The 20,761-nt window shown below is 44.2% G+C and overlaps 1 protein-coding gene and 1 pseudogene across 1 annotated transcript in view; one reads left to right on the top strand and one right to left on the bottom strand.

Annotated features, from left to right (window-relative positions):
• Positions 1 to 20,761, bottom strand: part of SH3GL3 (SH3 domain containing GRB2 like 3, endophilin A3) — a 150,933-nt gene that overhangs the window by 106,834 nt on the left and 23,338 nt on the right. The gene's annotated exons all lie outside the window — the stretch shown is intronic.
• LOC103073479 (actin-related protein 3-like) lies at positions 17,262 to 18,370 on the top strand (annotated as a pseudogene).

The following is a 20,761-nucleotide window of genomic DNA, read 5'->3' as shown; positions in this document are numbered from 1 at the left end:
CTGACAATGGAGCAACCAATTCTGGGGGGAGGGTGGTTGTGCAGGAAACAGGCAAAAATTCCTAAAGCCGCAGGTGATGTTTCAACAGAGTTTTGAGAGAAGGAAAACAGCAGGTGGACAGTGGAGGGAGGCTGAAGGGAAGCATACATGAGCACAGAGGAGCATGCGCATGGCCCACCGGGGTAAGCCAACAGGGCACGGGGTGGAACCTGCAAGTGGTTCTGAATGGCTAGAGCTGGGTCAGCAGACACAGGTATGGGAGCGGTGGGCCGGGCAGCAACGGGAACCAATAGAGGTTTATCCTGAGGGGCCTCTGAAGGATTTTTTTTTTTTAAATCTTTATTGGAGGATAATTGCTTTACAATGGTGTGTTAATTTCTGCTTTATAACAAAGTGAATCAGTTATACATATACATATGTCCCCATATCTCTTCCCTCTTGCGTCTCCCTCCCTCCCACCCTCCCTATCCCACCCCTCTAGGTGGTCACAAAGCACCGAGCTGATCTCCCTGTGCTATGCGGCTGCTTCCCACTAGCTATCTATTTTACGTTTGGTAGTGGGCATGACATAATCAGATTTGTGTTTTAGGCAGATCCTTCTGGCAGGGTATGGAAGATGGCCTGCAGGGGGAGAAAAGGTGGGTGTATAAGCAATGTATGCCCTCAGTGTACAGTGATGGTGGGTACAGAGAAGAGTTAACAAGTTTTAAAGTATTCAGGAAGTAAAATCTACAGAATGTGGGCCCTGGAGAGATGTGGCTGTGGAGTGTGTGCCTAGCACAGTGCCAAGGAAGTAACTAAAGACAATCAATTGAACAACAAATTTGTTCAATGTATTGAACAAATGATGAATAGAATAACGGCAACAATATCAAAACGTGTCGTTTAGTGGAAGTTACTGGGTGTTGAGCCCTTTGCCAAGAGTTTTGCCTTTACTATCCAATTTCATCTTCACATCAATCCTTTAAGGCAGGTTACATTTATTGTCCTCATTTTGCAAATGAGGAAACCAAGACACAGGGACGTTAAATTACTCGCTCAAGCTCACCCAGCTACTCAGGAGAGGAGGCAGGACTGAAACCTGGGTAATCAAGCTCCAGAATTCTTTGCCCAAAGGTGAAGGATGGTTTTACAGTTTCTAGCAATTGGAGTGATGAAAAGGTTTGGGTGGGGAAAAAAAGTACAATTTTGGACAAAAATTTAAGATGTGTGGTAGGGCTTCTAGATACAGATGTTTAGGAAAACTGTCAATAGCTCAAGAGAAATGTCAGGAAGCACAAACACAGATCTGGGAATTATCTATAGGAGGTCCCATGGATCATGAGAGTGGATGGGGGATCACGGAATATGAACAGAGTGAAAGGAGAAAGAGGACCAGGTGATCACTGATCACTCCTAGTGATCACTGATTTTAAAGACGTGGAAAGAGAAAGAGAAGCCGGAAAATAAAATAGAGTGGTCAGAGAGTTAAGAGTTCCACCAGCAAAGTGGTGTGGCAGGAACCACAGTAGAAGGCAGAAGTAGAAGCCTTCGAGAAGGAGGGAGTCAAAATGCACAATAAGGCAAAGTGGCCAAACAAGATAAAGACAGAAATGCCTGTTGGATTCTTTTAAGAAGACGTGGGTAACCTTCAATTAACTGGAACAGTTCCAGAGAGAGAATGAGAGAAAGGCAGATTACACTGGGTGGAGGGGGATAACGCGATAAGGAAGTAGAGGCAAAGGGTAGAGATACGCTTTGTAAAAGTCTAGCGGTGAAGGAAAGAGGGAGATGGGAGAGGCTTGAGGGAGACAGAGCCATGGGAAGGATTTGCAGAAGAGGCAACGCTGATTAAGAGTCAGTAAAGGAGAGGTTGAAGATGGTGGGGGAGAGGCTAGGATTGATGCCGTGAGGTCTCAGGGTCGCAATGATTCTGGAAGAGCCACCACAAACAGTGGAAGAGGAAGCCATTCCGGGACATGATAAATGATTAGTGACTTCTCCTGAAGCCAAAGCCATACATTTGTAACAACAGCACAGTTATAAGATCTTCTCCAGCAGTTCCTGGCAGCCCCTGGTAGGAGAGAAGACAGATGTCAGATTGCTCCAGAAACATATGAAAGACGAGGAAGTGATGGATTTGCAGGGGTCTGTGAGAAAGGGGCTGTGCCCTGCACGCGATCCGGGCAGGCAGAAAAGGAAGAGAAGCCATAAGATATTCGAACCTTCAGGAAAAGAGCAGGACCTGCCAACACTGCTGAGCTACATCAGAAATAAGCTGAGTGGGGCTTCCCTGGTGGCGCAGTGGTTGAGAGTCCGCCTGCTGATGCAGGGGACACGGGTTCGTGCCCCGGTCCGGGAAGATCCCACATGCCACGGAGCGGCTGGGCCCATGAGCCATGGCCGCTGAGCCTGCGCGTCCGGAGCCTGTGCTCCGCAACGGGAGAGGCCAGATCAGTGAGAGGCCCGCGTACGGCAGAAAAAAAAAAAAAAAAAAAAAAAGAAATAAGCTGAGTGGAACTTTCCTACTGACCTGGAATCACAGCTAAGGTCCAAACTGAAGACCCAAAACTCATAATATCCCACGTTCAAAGTGACCAACAAGCTTCCACCTGTGAACAAGCTTCCACTGCCCTGCACTTTCTTAGAGATGCCAACACTGGTCCTGCCCCCCACCCGCGCCAAATGCTCTCCCTCCCACCTGAACACTCCCCAAATCAATAGGAGAGGATGCAGGAGAGGAAGGTGGTAGCCGGCCTTGTGGGGAAAAGGGTCCTTCAGGGTGAGAGGGACATGCAACACCTAAGCCAGATGAGTTGGGTTCAAATCCCATATCTGCCACTGGTAAGCTATGTGACCTAGGGCAATATATATCCACTCTGGTCCTCAGACTTCTCGTCTACAAAAGGGGTATAATAATACCTACTCCAAACGGTTGTTACAGGGATTAAATCAGTTAAGTTCTTTAACATGCTTAGAATTGCACTATGTAAGTATTAGCTGTTTTTCTTATTTCTTCCCCTTCTCATGGGAAACCAATGCAGGTGCTTTCCCTTCCCCAAAGCCAAGTCACGGGGTCTTCCATGGGGACCACTTGCAACATTTGGAGATGCCTTCAAAGAAGGAACACTGCTCTCCTTGGCCCTCAGAGGGTGGGAAAGAGGACTCCAGTTAGTTCCCCGTCTCAACAAGAAGCTGCAAGGCTGGGAACAGCAGGAGAGGAGCCATGGGGCTTTCCAGGAGCATCAGGGCTAAGTAAGGAACACAGCACCAGGAGAAGAGGGTAGGATTCTATACCACTGATGGCACCAAAGGGAGAAGACCCAGCTCACTCTGGAGGAAGGGGTCCTCCGCAGTCGAGGGGCTAGGACAAAGCTGTTCACCCCAAGCAGAACCGGAGCAAGGCCAGGACCTCCCCGCAACACACACCACCTCCAGGTCAGAGACACAGAAGAACTCGGCCTCTGCAGCTGTCCCTCTTGCACCCAGCACCAGGGGAAGAAACCCCTAGAAGAAGGAGAGGGAAGAGATTCCTCAGAGCCTGAGCACAGCCCCTCCTGCACCCCAGCAGCCAGGATCCCGCCTGCCCCAGCCGCACCGCAGGGAACAGGTTGGATCACAGTTTCAGAAACGAAGGGTGCTGTAAACACGGAGACTGGCAGGAAAGCTTTGGCTGTAATCAAGGTATCCTGAGGGTCATAATGTGCAGAAGGAAAGTAGAATTTGCTCCCGCACAGTGGAGAGCACTTATCGGCAAAAATAAAACCAGGTCCCACGTTTGTACAGAGCTGAGACCTCTCCTTAAATAAGACAAATATGAAAGACCTTCAGCCGGCAGGTTCTCCCTGGCCACCCTCACCCCCCCTGCTCCACTGACTAAGCGCATCACAAACCAGCCCCACAGGGCGGAGGCTGCCGTTCCACTTGAGGCCCACAGCCTGGAATATCTGTCGTCAGCCTCGGACGGTAGGCCCAGCCTAAACCTGGCCCATGTGTTCCGTATACAAGATTGGGCTTCTGCCTCACTTTCTCAATTATGCTCTGATTTCACTCTGGAAAAGTCCAGACCATCTGGCTGATGCCCTGACAACTACCCTAGCTTTCTCCAACCCTCTCTCCCCGAGGACTAAACTCTTTCCTTGTTGGAACCTCCCCTGATGGGAGTTTCCATTCCTCTTCTTAGAACCATGGCGGCACTTCTCCCTCTCCCGCTCCCTACCACCACTATTACACCCCTGGAGTACCGCCAAGGCCAAAGTCACCACAGCCCACTAGAGTTACTGACCACAGCACTAACCTGGCCTGACCCCCAGTCTCCAGGCCCACCCCTCCCATCCTGCCCACTCCAGCAGTTCTGGGCTATAACAGTCAAGACCCTGTGGGTATGACTACACTGGGAGAGGGAGGGCACTTACAAACTGGAGAGTAGATGCAACAGGATCAGAGGAATAGTTGGTTTCAGAGCAGAAGCTGATAGGATAGAATTTAAGATTCCAAGGTAAAGCAGTGAGGGATGCCAGAGTCTGGCTATGGGAATGGGGGGACACAGTGGGAAAAGGAAGGCTGCCAGTGTGGAGACGTGCCAAGAACTCGTCCGCTTATCGGCGGACCCATCCAAAACAGAGCTGGTGTGTCACAGTGCCAAGGCTGGGAAGAGGATAACTGAATCCTGAATCTTGACTCAGAGGAGAAGGAACCATAAGGGTGTTCAAGTGCTTCTTTTTGTGTTCTTTTAACTTTTTATTTTGGAAAATTTTGAACATATCACAAAAGTAGACAGAACGTCGTAATGAACCGCCAGTTAGCCATCACCCAGCTTCAACAATTGTTGAAAATTTTGCCCATCTTATTTCACTAGTATCCCCCTCCTGGTACACCCCCCGCCCCCCACTGTTGATTATTTTAAAGCAAATCCCAGACATCATATAATTTCATTTGCAAATAATTGAGTATGTATGTATCTCTAAGAAGTAAGTGCTCCTCATTTGTTTCAACATTACCAGAAATAATTTTCACACCTAAAAATACTTAACAATAATTCCTTAATACCATCTGACACCCTCTTGGTGATCGTATTTCCTCAACAGACTTACGCCTCTTTACAGATGGTTTGTTTGAGATGGGAAGCAAATAAGGCCCACGTGTTCATTGGATTGATTTGTCTCTGTCTTAGTTTGGTTTCCCCCAGAAACAGGTTCCAAGGCAAGGATTTAAGGGCAAACTGTTTATTTGGGAGGTTATAGCAGGAAAACTAGTGGAAGAATAGGAAAATGAGCCAGGGAAGGGAAGAAAGCCAACAAAGGGTACACACCACTGGGGACAAATGGAGCCATGGTTCCTCTGGACAACTCTGGGAGACAGTGTGGGGCACCCCTGAGCGTTACCCCAGCCCTGGGAGATGGGGAGGAAGCTTGGGTATTTATCCACCTTCCCCATCCATCACTGGCTGAAGACTGCTTCCAGGGGCATTAACACTCCAGGCCATAAATTCTCTGGCACTCTGCTCTGTTTGCCATGCGTAATCCTACAGACAGAATGAAAGCCCTTGGGCAGAGGGTCACCAGAGTTCCCAGGAGGGTATCAACTGTAGCTGCTCCAGTCCACTAAAAGTTTCTTTCATCTGCATTTCCTTCTCTGTCTTGTTCTTTGCCCTTTATTTACTGAAGAAATGTGTCATCTGTCCTCTAGAATTTCCGCATTGTAGATTTGGTGGATTACATTCCCCTGGCGTTATTTAACATGTTCCGCTATCTTCAACGTTTACTGTGAATTAAATAGTTAGAGACTGATCAGATCCCGATTCTATCTTTTAACAAGAATACCTATGAGTGACGCCATGACCTTCCAATTGCATCACATCAGGAAGTAAGGGTCTCTAACAACTAAAGGTTTGTCTAGCTTTAGACAAATTTTCCTCCTCTTTCATTGGTTGGCTATGTTCCTTAATTCAGCATATTCCCAAGCAGGCCAACTTCTTCCAAATGCTATGGAAGCTGAGCAAATACGAAGTAGACAAGTCAAGCTCTGAGTCATCCAAAGGCCTCGCTGGAAAATTTCAAGGAGGGTTTGCTTGAGACTTAGAACACACACCCGAAGATGTCATTTATTCTCCCACTCCTCAGAGTGCCTTTCAAATACCAACCTCCTTTTGAAACCAACTTCCATACCAAAATAGTGCAAGCACCACATGTATCTCTCTGACTTTGAATTCTGCATGTGTGAATCTGCTTACACTGTAAGCTTCAACAAATTCCAAAGCGAAGAGATGCTTAGACCCTCGCAATCTTACCTACACCATTTCATGAGAAAAGTCTGCCTTACTGCATTGTAATGCACATAGAAACCACGCTAAAGAAAGAGGCTAAGGCTCTTGAAGAAATGCTAAAATTAAATTCAGAGAATGATCTAGCCCAAAGGAATGCTTCATACAATACTGACAAGTTGAAAATCTTCAGTAATTGATGTCTGGTAAAGAACCTCATTGTAGTTTAATTATCCAAAAGGTCATTTCTACTTGCCTCCATCAAACCTTCTCCAGACCAGAGTCCATGTTGTCAATTCACTCATTCAAGAAACACTGACCGTTGGAGCTCAGGAAGGCTGCCAGGCTCCAGTGTGAAAGAGTTTCTCTTTATGTCCTCTGTGATGCCAGTTCCTTCAATGTCACCCCAGACTCACAATATCCCAGCCTATACATCTTCTTAAAAAGGCATCAGGGACAGTGATCTGTTTTTACTCAAAACACTCTGACATCAAATGCGTGGCTTTTTCTTCCACCCAACAACCAATTCCCTAATTCTCCCATACCAACTGAGTGTCCTACAATTCAATCGTGACACTAAGTACCTGGAGGTGGCATCAGACTCCACAGGTTTCAAGGCTCCATCCCACAAGACTGCCCTCACTTCAGATACCAGACACAAGTATCGGGTCTCCAGTTACCCACACGTCTGTCCCACTTGGCTACAAGGTTGGGGATTCCCACAATCTCCTCCTTAGGTTTGATAATTTGCTAGAAAAGCCGACAGAACTCAGGAGAGCACTTTACCATTAATAGTCTATTATAAAGATACAACTTAGGAACAGCCAAATGCAAGAGATGCACAGAGCAAGGAAGTGAAGCGGGCAGCAAAGAGCTCCCACGCCCTCTCCAGGCGCACCACCTCCATGTGTTCACCAACTGGAAAGTTCTCTGAACCTGTTCTTTTAAGAGTCTTTACTGAGGTGTCATCAGGTAGGCATTATGGATTAAATCTTTGTCCATTGGTGGTTAACTCAATCCCCACTCCCTCTCCCCTCCCTGGAAGTCAGGGGGTAGGGCTAAAAGTTTCAACCCCCTATTCATGCCTTGTTCTTTCTGGTAACCAGTCCCCATCTTAAATCTATCTAGGCGCCCCGACTCAACAGTAATCTCATTAGCATATAAAAGACACTCATCACTTAGGAGGTGCCGAGGATTTGGGGAGCTGTGTGCCAGGAACCAGAGACAAAGAACCAGGTGTCAGAGCACCCTCTCCCTCTTCACTTTGCCTATGGTGGATATTTCAAAACCTATAAATGACATTTTCTACCCACTGCACTTACCAGAAAAAAAAACACTCTTATCCCCAGGAGACCACCTGAGTGGCTTCCTCTCCACGTAGAGGATGAGCCATTTCGATGACTCCCAGTGTCCTTCTGGCCTTTATCCATCAGTGACCAGCATCTAAGAGTCACCTGGAACAGTGCAGTGTATAGACAGCAAAGCCTTTGCTAATCAAGGTCCTCAGAAAATAACAACAACAAACCATCACAAAGCATCTACTAATGGGGCACAGCAGGAGGGAGGCAGCCTAGACCCATGGAGAAGGGGAGGCCAAATATCCAAGCGTGGCAATGTCCTGAGGGTCCCAACTTCGGACTTCTCTCTGAAGTTAGTTCTCACACAAGGTCATCAGTCTCTTCCCAACGTCTTAGCTGACTTCTGCGGGCCAAACAATTCTGTCCCTGATGACCCCGTTCCCCCAGCCTGCCAAAAAATGCCCAGGCCCTGGAGACAGGTTCAGTTCCCTCTTACCTGTCCAGCTAGCTAGCCATCTCCTTTATCTCTAGATAATTCCCACTAGACTCCACTGACAACAGGTACAAACCTGTGCCACAGGCTGTTCTCTCTCAAATAGGCGTAATTCCCCTGCTTGATTTCACCTGGAAAGGGCACGCTGGTTCAGCCTCTTCATTTCAAATAGAAGTGGAGGCCCATAGGGGTTAAGTGGCTTTCCCAAGATCACCAAGCGGTGGCAGATTGAAATCTAAAACTGTTGTGCCCCAGGGTTACTGGACCATTCAATATGAAAGGAAGCTTGTGTTTGTAGTTATGGAAGAATAATGCAGTTTGCAAAAACATAAAGTTGCCCCTAGGCTATCAAACACTGGCTAAGGACTGAGTAATAGAACAGCTACTACTACGCTACTACTACGGGGGCACGAGGGAGAGTCTTCATCCCCATCAAAGGAAGCAGTAAACATCCTGGAAAAGCAAACTGGATGAAAGTGGAAAAAGGGATGGAGAAATGGAGGTAATGGTAGTTGACCCTAGATAATGGAAATTAAGTGGTTTTAGCCTTTTTCCCTTAGCTTTACTGTGATGCTGGAATTTTCTTCTCAAGTAGGTATTTATCATCATAATTAGGGAAAGTACACCAATAAGCCTGATTCCTAGAGTCACACTCAGAAGCCAGCCGCATTTCCTGGGAGTCATACAAGATATAACACCTGCCTGGAGAATGCCATCAGAAGAAACAAAGCATTCCGTTAAGCCATGAAACGTACCAGCTCTTTACAAGGCATCCCATCCACTAGCACAAGCCATGCTGGACTCTCAGGGCACCGCATTCAACCCCGGTGCACGGCATTATAGCTTCAGAACTGGCCAGGATCTTTGCCAAAAAGTCAACTTCAGTCTTCTGGGTCAGGGGAGGCAGATAACTAACAGCGCCTAGATGCTCACTAAAGTCCCCATGAAAACTAAAAATAGCAACAGGTCTGGACAAGATAAGAGTGCATTTACCATATACCAAAATCAGAAGGATCTTCCACTGATGGGAAGGAATTCAGGTATATAGTCACTGACAAGTGAACATCAGCCCCCAAACCAGAAGTGGCTGCGGTGTGAAGCTGAGTGTATCGTTCAGAGAACACACCCTTTCCGTACAGACATTGAAGATTTGTGTGCTTACCATACAGTTTTCTAGTAAGTAGCAATCCCATGACCGGCTCTAACAAATTCAGTATGTAGAACACCACAGTGTTCCCGCACATGGAAGTCAGGGTCTTGAGGAAAAGGTGCCTTTTTCTAATTCACAAAGAGCACCATATAGGCTAGTAGTGACCTCATCAATACCCTAACTCCACTGGCTGCTCCTCCACAAAACTCTAAGGGATTCAATCCAAAGCACATAACCAGCCTGCCACTGTTGGGAACCCCTTTCTGAAGAAGTCGAGTCCCTATGTCTCATCAATAACTTTCTTGCCTCATCCATCCTGAAGCAACAGCTTCTAGGGAGCAACCCAGCAAGGTGCAGAGATGACCAGACCAACTGCATTCCTGGGTGACCCTGGAATAGTGCCTGCAGGCAGGTATACATTTTCATGCAATGAAAGTTTGATCAGAGGTGGCCTCAGGCCCTGCAGGGCCAATGTCCATTTTATCACTTGTCAGAAAATGGACGGTTGGGGAAAAAGAAGCTATGTCAGCCAAAAACAGCTGCCCGAGATGTGTGACACACCAGAACTGTCCCATTGGAGACACCAGCTCAGCCGCTGGCCTCAGTCAGTGAGGTCAGGGAGGGCCCTGTGAGTGAACAGTGTATCACATCCAGGAGCCAACACTAGGCTTATTCATGGGTAAGTAAATAGAAACACAACAGTCTGAGGCCTATGACCAGAATTTGGAGCATAGGAGAACAAAAATAGTGCCTCGAGGAATAAGAGCAAAGACCTTCTTGCACATAACTTTACTGCAGGGAAGAGTAAAAACTGCTTTGGGTCTGTGATAGGAAATGAGGGCACCTTCCTCCAAAATAGGCCAAGTACAAAACAGAAGAGGCAAATGTATCCAACAGAATGAACTGAGTAAAGAAGAGACCACAGAGAAAATTAAAACATCATAGCCCAATTATAGGAAACTCGAGGCCGAGAGAAATGTGCTGAAAAACAGCATGAGGACATGATTAGACACAGCCCAAAGGTGGGACAGCTAGACTGGTCATTTCAACAAACTGATGTCATGAGAGAAAAAAGAACAAAAAGAAAAAAATCAGGTGAAGGGAACTCTTCTAGATTATAAGAGATTTAAAAATGACCAAGCAATTCCACTCGCAGGTATATACCCAAAAGAACTGAAAAGGTACTCAAATATCTGTACACAGTATTGTTGTGTCCTGAATGTTTGTGTCTCCCCAGGCCCAAATTCCATATGTTGAAGCACCAGCTCCCAATGTGATGGTTATTTGGAGGTGGGGTCTTTGGGAGGTAATTACATTTAGGTAAGGAGGATGGATAAGGATTGGTATCCTTATAAAATGAAGAAAGGTCCAGAGCTCTCTCTTTCTCAAAGACATTTGGGAATAATTAGGGAAGTTTGCATACAGGCTGGGCATTGAATGATATAAAGAATCATTGTTAGGTGTGATAATGATAGCATAGTTAAGGAGAAAAATGCCTTTATTTTTCAGATGTGCACACTGAAGTATTTGGGAATGAAACGTTATGAGGTCTGTTAAAGTATTTCAGGAAAAAAGAATATGAAGCAAAGGTGGCAAAATGTTAACAATTGTGAGATGCAGGTGATGGGGTCGGGATATTAACTGTATTTTTCTCTTTAGTTTTCTATATGTTTAAATTTTTTCATAATAAAGGTAAAAAAACTCCCAATCAAAATCCCAGCAAGTTATTTTGTAGATATTGACAAACTGATTCTAAAGTTTTACATGGAGAGGCAAAAGACGCAGAATAGCCAAGATTGATACTGAAGAACAAAGTTGGAGGACTGAGGTTATCAGACTGTAAGGCTTACTATAAAGCTACAGTTAAATAAGTCAGCACGATATTGGTGAAAGAATACACAAATAGATCAAGGGAGCAGAACAGAGAGCTCACAAGTAGACTCCCATAAACATGGTCAAGTGATCTTTGACAAAGGAGCAAAGGCAGTACAATGGAGCAAAGATAGTCTCTTCAACAAATGGTGCTGGAACAACTGGAATGACCAAAGGACTATAAAATTTGGAATCATCTAGATCCGCTCTGCAAATTGGGGCAACTCCAATCTACCTGGCAGCAGCTTTGAGAAATTTCTGAAAAACATAAAGCAGGCAAGGATGCCTAAAGCAAGGATGGATGGATCCCTCACTCACTGGTCAGACTGGCACACACAATGGGGATAAATAAAGGGCCACAGGGTGGAAGTCCCACAGATGTCCCGAAAAGAGCACTCGTGGTAGTTACTAATGAAGGTGGTAGAGTGCCTTACGTAAGGTTGGGAAGACACACAAAGAGGAAAGGAACCACTGGCAAAGCAATTAAAGAAAACCCTGCCACAGATTTCCTCCAGTTACATTCATTATTTCCACAAATATTAAGTGCCTGTTACATGAATCTGGGGCTGGCAACACAGCAGCAAACAAAACACACTTGGTGTCTAACTTCATGGTGGCTGCACTATCCAATCCATACCCACTAGCTACATATGGCCATTTAAATTTTAATTTTAATGAATTAAAATTAAATAACATTTTAGAATTCTATCACAGTCGCATTAGCCACATTTCCAATGCTCAATAGCTATGTGTAGCTAGTGCTGCACTCTGAGGAGCAGCCCTCAGCCAATGCTGGCAGGGCAGCTGGTAGATAAACGCCCCAGCCTCCTGCCTCTGGTTGGCATAACTCTGACGTGGCTTCCACGCTGTCTCTGAGATGTATATGTATAACTGATTCACTTTGTTATAAAGCAGAAACTAACACACCATTGTAAAGCAATTATACTCCAATAAAGATGTAAAAAAATAAAAGCAATTATACTCCAATAAAGATGTAAAAAGAAAAAGCAATTATACTCCAATAAAGATGTAAAAAAAAAAAAGCAATTATACTCCAATAAAGATGTAAAAAAAAAGCAATTATACTCCAATAAAGATGTTAAAAAAAAAGAAAAAAAGAAAAACCAACAACAACCAAAAAGCTGCCTCCCCACAAATCCGTGTTTCGAAGTCTGCTTATGGGAACCTTCAAACCAAGGAAACAATATACACAGTCCAGCTACACTACCCCCCACCCCCAAACACTCTAACCACCAGAATATACTACCTCCACTGTAAGTGAAGCAGCAAGGGTGTTCCTTCAGTGTTGATCCCAAATGTGCTCATCTTTGGAGGATCTTGAAAATACACACCCAGCCCTTAAACCATAAATTACTAAGTGCAGACCTTAATGTATGCAGTATGGAAACATGTAGCATTGTGGAGGGGTTGAGGGAGAATTGAGAGACCCAAGTCATCACCCAAGCAGGGCTTCTGCTCCCCAGGGACCCAATAGTGGGTTCTCACATACGGACCTTATAAGGGTGAAGCTTGGCCAAATTCTGCTTTAAGGAGCAGGGTTTGATTTTCTGTCCCAGGCAGGAGGCCAGCGGAAAAACGTAACAGCTAGTGTTTATTGCATGTTTATTACATGCCGAGCCCTGTGCTAAATACTTCAAATGCATTAGCTCATTTAATCCTCTGAGTCCACCATGTTGGAGCTGTTTTTCTCCCCATTGTACAGAAGAGGAAACTGAGGTTTACAGAAGGGAAGGGGCTTGCCTAAGATTACACCACTGCTGCACTGGGACTCCAACCAGGTCTCCCTGACTCTGACCCCAAACTCTTCACCAACAGGTAACACAGCTCCCTTCTAAATGATTATTATAATAAAATCACCATTTATTGAACCATATTATGTGCAAAGCACTTTAGATACGTAACTTCTTATCCTCACCACAACCCTCCAAGTTAGAATTGAGCCAGATACTATGTAAGCTTCATAAATACATTAGCCCATGGTTCTGATGAAGCTAGGGGCAGGACAGGAATAAAGACACAGAGGTAGAGAATGGACTTGAGGACACGGGGGTGGGGGGGAAGGGTAAGCTGGGACGAAGTGAGAGAGTAGCACTAACATATATACACTACCAAATGTAAAATGTATGGGTAGTGGGAAGCTGCTGCATAGCAAAGAGAGATCAGCTCGATGCTTTGTGACCACCTCGAGCGGTGGGATAGGGAGAGTGGGAGGGAGGCTCAAGAGGGAGGGGATATGGGGATATATGTATACATATAGCTGATTCACTTTGTTATACAGCAGAAACTAACACAACATTGTAAAGCAATTATACTCCAATAAAGATGTTAAAAACAATAATAAATAAATACATTAGCCCTAGGAAGAGTTATCTCCATTTCACAGGTAAGAAGACTGAGGCACTAAGAAGCATTTCCCCAGGGACATCCCTGGTGGCACAGTGGTTAAGCATCCACCTGCCAATGCAGGGGACATGGGTTCGAGCCCTGGTCCAGGAAGATAGATCCTGCATGCCATGGAGCAACTAAGCCCATGTGCCACAACTACTGAGCCTGTGTTCCAGAGCCCACGTGCCACAACTACTGAAGCCTGCACACCTAGAGCCCGTGCTCTGCGACAGGAGAAGCCACCGCAATGAGAAGCCCGCGCACTGCAACAAAGAGTAGGCCGTGCTCATTGCAACTAGAGAAAGCCTGCACACAGCAACAAAGACCCAATGCAGCCATAAATAAATTAAAAAAATAAACTTTTAAAAGTTTAAGCAATTATATGCACTAGGCACTCTGCACAGCACTTTACATTTATTATCTCATTTAATCCTTACAGCATGCTTGAGTTAGATACCATTATTATTTGCATTTTAATGGTAAGGAAATAGGCTCAGGAAGGTGATTCAGCTAATAAGGAGGAGAGGCTTTCAAGTTTAAGTCAGAGTACCTCCCCCAGGGTCATTATGCTCTGCTAGATTTATTTACCTTTGCGGTCGTCTTTCAATGAAGGGCTGGGAAGCATAGGGGCCTCTCACTGCTGTGGCCTCTCCCGTTGCGGAGCACAGGCTCTGGACGCGCAGGCTCAGCGGCCATGGCTCATGGGCCCAGCCGGTCCGCGGCATGTGGGATCCTCCCGGACCGGGGCACAAACCCGCGTCCCCTGCCTCGGCAGGCAGACTCTCAACCACTGCGCCACCAGGGAAGCCCTACTCAGGTTTTTTTTTTTTTAAAAAAAAAGAAGCATTTCCCCAGCAAGTGCCAGTGCAGAGAGCCAAGCCGGCTACATTCTCCTTCCTACCTGGGTGGGGCTCCTGGATTCCATCATGCTCTTCATCTTACCTGCGGAGAGACCCAGCTTCCTCCTCTGCAAACCCTGCTTGGTCAATGCTTAGAGGTAACTACGACTGATGGAGATCTCCTACCTGCTCAGAAGAAACCCAGCAGCAGTCCTCCCAATGCTCTGCCCCTTCCTTAACCTGCAAGTTGTCCCAGGTCCTGTCTCCTCAGAGGGACGTCACCCCATCCCATTAGCTTTTGGCTAAATGGCTTGGCCCTCGCTCTCTGGTCCCATGCAATCTCTCCTGCCTCGTACCCACCTTTTCTCACTGCCCCAAATGCCCTCAGGAGATCTCAATGAACGAATCAATAGCCTTATCAAAGAAAAGACATATCACGGAGACTACAGGGTTTTTCGTCCTTGGAGAAGTAAATTAAATAAATCCAATAATATTTGTTCCTTAATCTACGCTGGTCTTCTGATATTACACTCCTTATTTTGATGATAAGCTTCCTAGAATTTTTCAATTATGGCAATTTCAGCTGATTTCCATTCCCAAAGAACCCCCATCTAAATCTACCAAGGAGAATAGATATACCACATTTCTTTAAAATACGCATGTTTGGCAACTCAAAAGGGTACCATCTGCTTCACATAATTCCTGCATGAAGTTTCTGAAAAGCCTACACAACATATATGATCCACTCCTGCTGCAATAGGAGCCAAAACATTCCACTGCTATTGTACAAATCGACTCAGGTTAACTGTGGCTGAAATTGGCCATGGACCTTGCAACGATCAACTCCCTTAGAACACGGCTCACCAATTAAAATATACATATTTAATCAAAATCATGCTAGAGAGGAAAGATAAACATGAAAATGACATCACCCTCAGGAACCATTTTTGAGCCCTGGGAAAAGCAAGTAGAGAACTGGCACGAAAAGCAAATTGGGACTCTTTCAAAAAGAAGCAAAGGAGAAGGCAAAGTCAAGTCGGAATAATTAAAACAAGAAGGGAATGATGATGGGAGTGGAGGGAACCCAGCGAGGGGAGTAAGCACTGTTTCCCTGGTGAGGAATTACAATGCGGCACATGGCAGAATGCCTAACAACCTGTAAACAGAAAACACTATGTTCCCATCGGAGTAAACACATCAAGGCCATTCCTCACCAGCACTGTAAACTCTGGATAGAGGAGTTCGTTGGTGTGTGCCAGACGGTGAGGCATTACCAGAAGTGACTTTGGGGTATGCAAGTCTCCTGAATTACAAAGTAAGAATGTATTCCACAGCGAGTCCCTTCCCAGGTCACCAGGATGAATCAGAATTGTTAAGTGATTGGAGATCCTCCAAAAAACACACAACCCAATTGCAGATGCAGACAAAACGTTTTTAGTGTTCTGTCCAGGGCTGCAGAAATGTTGCACACCAGCATACATAAATTCCCTAGACTTACAGCTCAGAGCAGAGGTTGGCAAATGTTTTCTGTAAAGGACCAGAGAGCAATATTACAGGCTTTGTGCTCTATATTGTCTTTTGTCATAACTATTCAATTCTGCTTTACGCCATAGACAGCATGCACGAAAATGAGCCTGGGTGCGTGTTCCAATAAAACTTTATTTATGGACACTGAAATTTTAATCATATGTAATTATTAGAATATCAGAATTCTTTTGATTTTTTTCAGCCATTAAAAAATGTAAAAATCATTCTTAGCTCACAGGTTGTACCAAAAAAAAAAAAGAAAATAGGTAATGGGCTATATTTGACCCACAGGCCAGTTTGCCAACTCCTGATTTAGAGCTTCTATTTAATATAGGCTAAATAGGTAACATATGGTTCAAATGAATGATAAAGACACCTTGGATTTATTCGAAGATTGAAAATCATGAGGAAGAGACTGGAGGGTAGCACCGGATTTATCTCATGCAATGGTGACAAGTACTGTACTGCATTTGTCTTGGAATCACTCAAGGCCTGTCCTTGAGTCCTTTCAAGACCACTTGCCAGCTGTATGACCTTGAGCAAGTTTTACTTAACCTTGCCAAGCCTAATTTCCTCCCTTGTAAAAGGAGAAATAAGACTAGCACCTTCTTTTTTTTCCAATAATCATTGTTTTAATTGAGGTATAGTTAATCTACAATGTTGTGTTAGCTTCAGGTGTACAGCAAAGTGATTCAGATGTGTGTGTGTGTGTGTGTGTGTGTGTATTCTTTTTCACATTCTTTTCCATTATAGGTTAGTACCTTCTTGGCAGAGGTATCAAGGAGATGAAATGAGATGCTGTCTCTAAAAATACTTTGCACAGTACCCAGCACTTCTACCAAATGCAGCTAATTAGCATTATGATTATACTCATGGAATGATTAGTTGATTGACTAAAAAACATTTTTCCTGGATATGAAGATAACATTTCCTGGATGTGAAGAAGTCCCGACTCCTAATCTATGAAAGTCAAAGCTCAAAACAAAGTAGAGGCCAGAGGCAAACATCAAACTAATACAAAAGAATATTTTAATTTTGGTACAACACCCCAATGATTCAGCTATTAGGAGTTTGGAAACCTCCAATTTCTATAAAAGTTGTAAGCCTGAATTCATGAGAAGAGAATGTAAGCATAAACAGTCATTCAGTCACTCAACAAGCACTTCTAAAGACTTCCAGGGCAGCCTACCTGCCTGGGTTGTAGAAGTGGTAGCCACTGACCAAGCCAGACTCTGCTTCTGCTTCCCGTCTCCATCCCTCACCCCATGACAAACAGAGTGGCCAGCTGTGGATGGTCAGATAGCTTCTATCTCCCGCTGCTCAACCCTGGCCCCAGTCAGCACCAAACAGACAGTTGCAGCAGCAGCAGCAGGTGACAAGGAAGACGGTGGATGGCTGCTGGCCTGTGTGCTGGACTATGGTACAGGGTATTGCTATTAAGGAGTCAGCAAAAAAAAAGGATGAGAAAGCTGAAAGGAGGGTGATGAAAGGTGTTGATGACCTAGACTTCTTCACTGCTGATGAAGCAACAGAAAAACCTTCATATGCAAAACAGTGGCCAATCTGCCGTGGCATTGCTGAAGAATGGGACTTGATGAAAAGGTTTATGGATCAAGTGATCTTTAAACATTTAAGAGCAGAACCTGAAGACCATTTTTTTGGACTGAACCTCCAATGAATACTCCAGAAAACAGGGAATATACTGCTGAAATAATGTTCTAGGCGCGTACATTTCTGCACAGGCCATTCTTGCCTTAGCTGCATCCTGGACCTCAAGACAAGTAGGAAAACAATATGTTGATAGACAGTGGAAACAGTGTCACCCATGCCACCCCTGTGGCTGAAGGGTATGTGACTGGCAGCTGTGTTAAGCACATTCCAAACACAGGATGAAAAAGAACATATTTTATTCAGCAACTGCTGAGAGATGGAGAAGAATCCTTCAGAGCAGTCTTTGGAAACTTTAAAGGAAACTTTAAACTATAGTTATGCCTGCCCAGATTTAGTGAAAGAATTGAACAAGTATGACACAGATGGAGCAAAGTGGATTAAACAGTATACTGGAATCAGTGCTATCTCAAAGAAAGAATTTTCCATTAGTGTTCGTTATTGAGAAATTCTTGGGACCTGAAATTTTTTTCATCTAGAGTTTGCTAATCCAGGTTTTACTCAACCTATCTCAGAAGTTGTAGATAAAGTAATTCACAACTGTCCTACTGATGTCAGATGTCCTCTCTACAAGAATATTGTCCTCTCTGGAGGCTCAACCATGTTCAGGGACATCGGACATCACTTGCAAAGAGATTTGAAAAGAACTATAGATGCCAGGCTGAAATTAAGTGAGGAACTGGGTGGTGGTAGACTGACATGAAAACCTTCAATGTACAAGTCATTACACCCAAAATGCAGTCACAGGCAATTTGGTTTGGAGGATCCATGCTGGCTTCCACACCTGAATTCTACCACGTATGCCACACCAGAAAGGATTACGAAGAAACTGGGCTTAGCATTTGTCATCACTATTCAGTGTTTGGAATCATGTAAAATTGACTTCGTAGTTATTGGGGTTAGGGAGATGAGGAAGAAATCATCTTTCTGATTGCCTTTTTTGCCTGGATGGCTGGTTTTGAGATTTTAAACTTGACTTGAAATAATAGGACCACACTCAATTACACAGGAATATTTTAGTAAGTTTATCAGCATGGGAATGTAAAGGAGAGCCAAAATGATTAAATGTTTTTCTTCAGATTCAGTATTTGAATCGTATGTGTAACAAAAAGAAGCAGGTGTTCGTTCTTTCTGTGCCCTGATAGGTTCTATATTATTGAATTAGCCAAGATTTGATGGGGTTTATCGGTACACTATAAATGTACCGATAAATATACATAACGCTTGAATTGAACACTTCTAAGTGTAAGATGCAAGAGCTTGCTTGTATTTCATACTTTTCAATCCTTTGAGGGAAAAAGTCACAGGAAAACTAGTATTTGAGGGAAAAAGTGACCAAGTAAAGGACAAATTCAAAGAGTAGCCTATGACACATGGCATAGACACACACACTCATGGGATTCCAGTTATTAGGAAGTGCCTCCATACCATGTGCCCCCCAATGTTTTTCTTTGCAAGTGCTTTTGGAACTAAGAAGCTATTATCTTAGATTAACTGATACCTGCTAGTGCTTTCTGTTTAACTCTCATTCTGTTTCTTGCGGTAAAAACAGGACTGTTGGCCCAGTATTGCAGTTCTATAGTGTCATATCTTATTTAAAAAATTAATCATTTAACTGGTCATTTTTGAAGCCTAACGCCATTCTAATAAAGGCACAAATTTCTTTTGAATACTTGTTTCAAGTTCTTTTTAAGTTAATAAATCTATTTTCTTCAAACCTCTGCAACAGTTCTTTAAAATCCAACAACTGTAGCAAACTGACTTTTTATGTGTTCTAAACAAATCATTGTTAACTTTTAATATGTCAAGTGCTTTCATTTTGATAACTGGATCTCCACTTGATATTTTCATTTGTATAACTCATTTGCAGTCTGAAAAGTTTTTTGTTTTAGTTCCAGTCTCTGACATATCATGGAAAGTTAATTTTCATTGCATTTAAAAATATCTGGATCATGATGAAAAACTGATGAAAATAAATTAAAACTAAATTACCTTTAAAATTTTTAATAAAAACGTAGACTTCTATGTGAGAAGCAGCTTGCAATGTCTGGTGGAAGGGCCTAAAAAGTAACCAAAACGATTTCAATACAACAAAGGTGACATTATTGATGTGTGTACACCCAGGGTTCAGGGAGCAGTGATGGCAAGCAATAGCTTTGCAGAAGAAGGAGGAAGAATAAAAGGAAGCTGATGGGTGAACTAGAGTTCTCCAGGCTCTGAAGATGGGGAAGAATTTTCCAGGCAGAAGTAACAGAACAGGCAAAGGACAGAATGAGCCCAAAGCTGCTGGAGAACGGAGGTTGAGCGTTGCTAGAAAGAGCTGAAACCATCACACACCAACTTAAAGAACTGAGAGTCTGCCCTACGCCTGCAGGGACTCCATGGCAAGGCCTGGAAGGGGAATGACAAAGTCAAATTTATACTAGTGGCAACCAGGTACGGTGTTCACTTAGGCAAGAGCCATAAGCCCCCGTGGAACAGGGGAATGTGGTGGGGATGGAGAGGATGGGGTGAATGGGAGAAATATTTAGGAGGTAGAATCTACACAGGACTTACTGACTGCATGTTGAGGCTGGGAGGAATGAAGAAGAGAGGAGAAACTGAAATAAGAAATAGCCAAGAAGCAAGAAATGATGGTAGATTCCAGGAGAGATGGGTGGCACGGGCTGCTGATCTACAATAATTGTCGGGGCAAAATGGATGTCAGCTTCAAAGCCAAGAACAGGCAGGGAACAGGGAGAGAAAAGCAAGCAAGGAAAACACGCCGATCTTATGCACACTGTCAAGCATGTGCAAGTAAGTGGGAGACAGTGGCCAACAGCCAAAGCAGCAGGCAGCATACACTGCTGTATCAGACATTCACTGGATACGTCCTACATGTTCCTTAGGTAGTTCCTGGACACTTGGTACACACAATAAAATACATATAAACAAACAGATTCAAATGTGATTTAATATTGCATTTTAACCAGCTATCTTTTTAAAGTAATTATGATGGCAAACAAAAATATTGCATACCTTTTCTCTTTATTCCACAGAGGAATTAATTTATCAGACTCTGCATTAGTTAATTCATTCTTTTTTTTTTTTTAAATGATTTCTACCTCCATAGTGCTTAGGAATCATTTGGGTAGTGTATATATGTCACTTTAGTTCTTTTTTGTCTTTACTGAATTTTGTTACAATATTGCTTCTGTTTTATGTTTTGGTTTTTTGGCTGCGAGGCAGGTGGGATCTTAGCTCCCTGACCAGGGATCGAACCCGCAC

Source organism: Lipotes vexillifer, unplaced genomic scaffold (genome assembly GCF_000442215.2).
Source record: "Lipotes vexillifer unplaced genomic scaffold, Lipotes_vexillifer_v1.1 scaffold532, whole genome shotgun sequence".
In the NCBI taxonomy this organism is placed as follows: Eukaryota; Metazoa; Chordata; class Mammalia; order Artiodactyla; family Lipotidae; genus Lipotes; species Lipotes vexillifer.
Note: the sequence above shows the minus strand (reverse complement) of the source record. Positions and strands in the feature narration are given on the sequence as shown.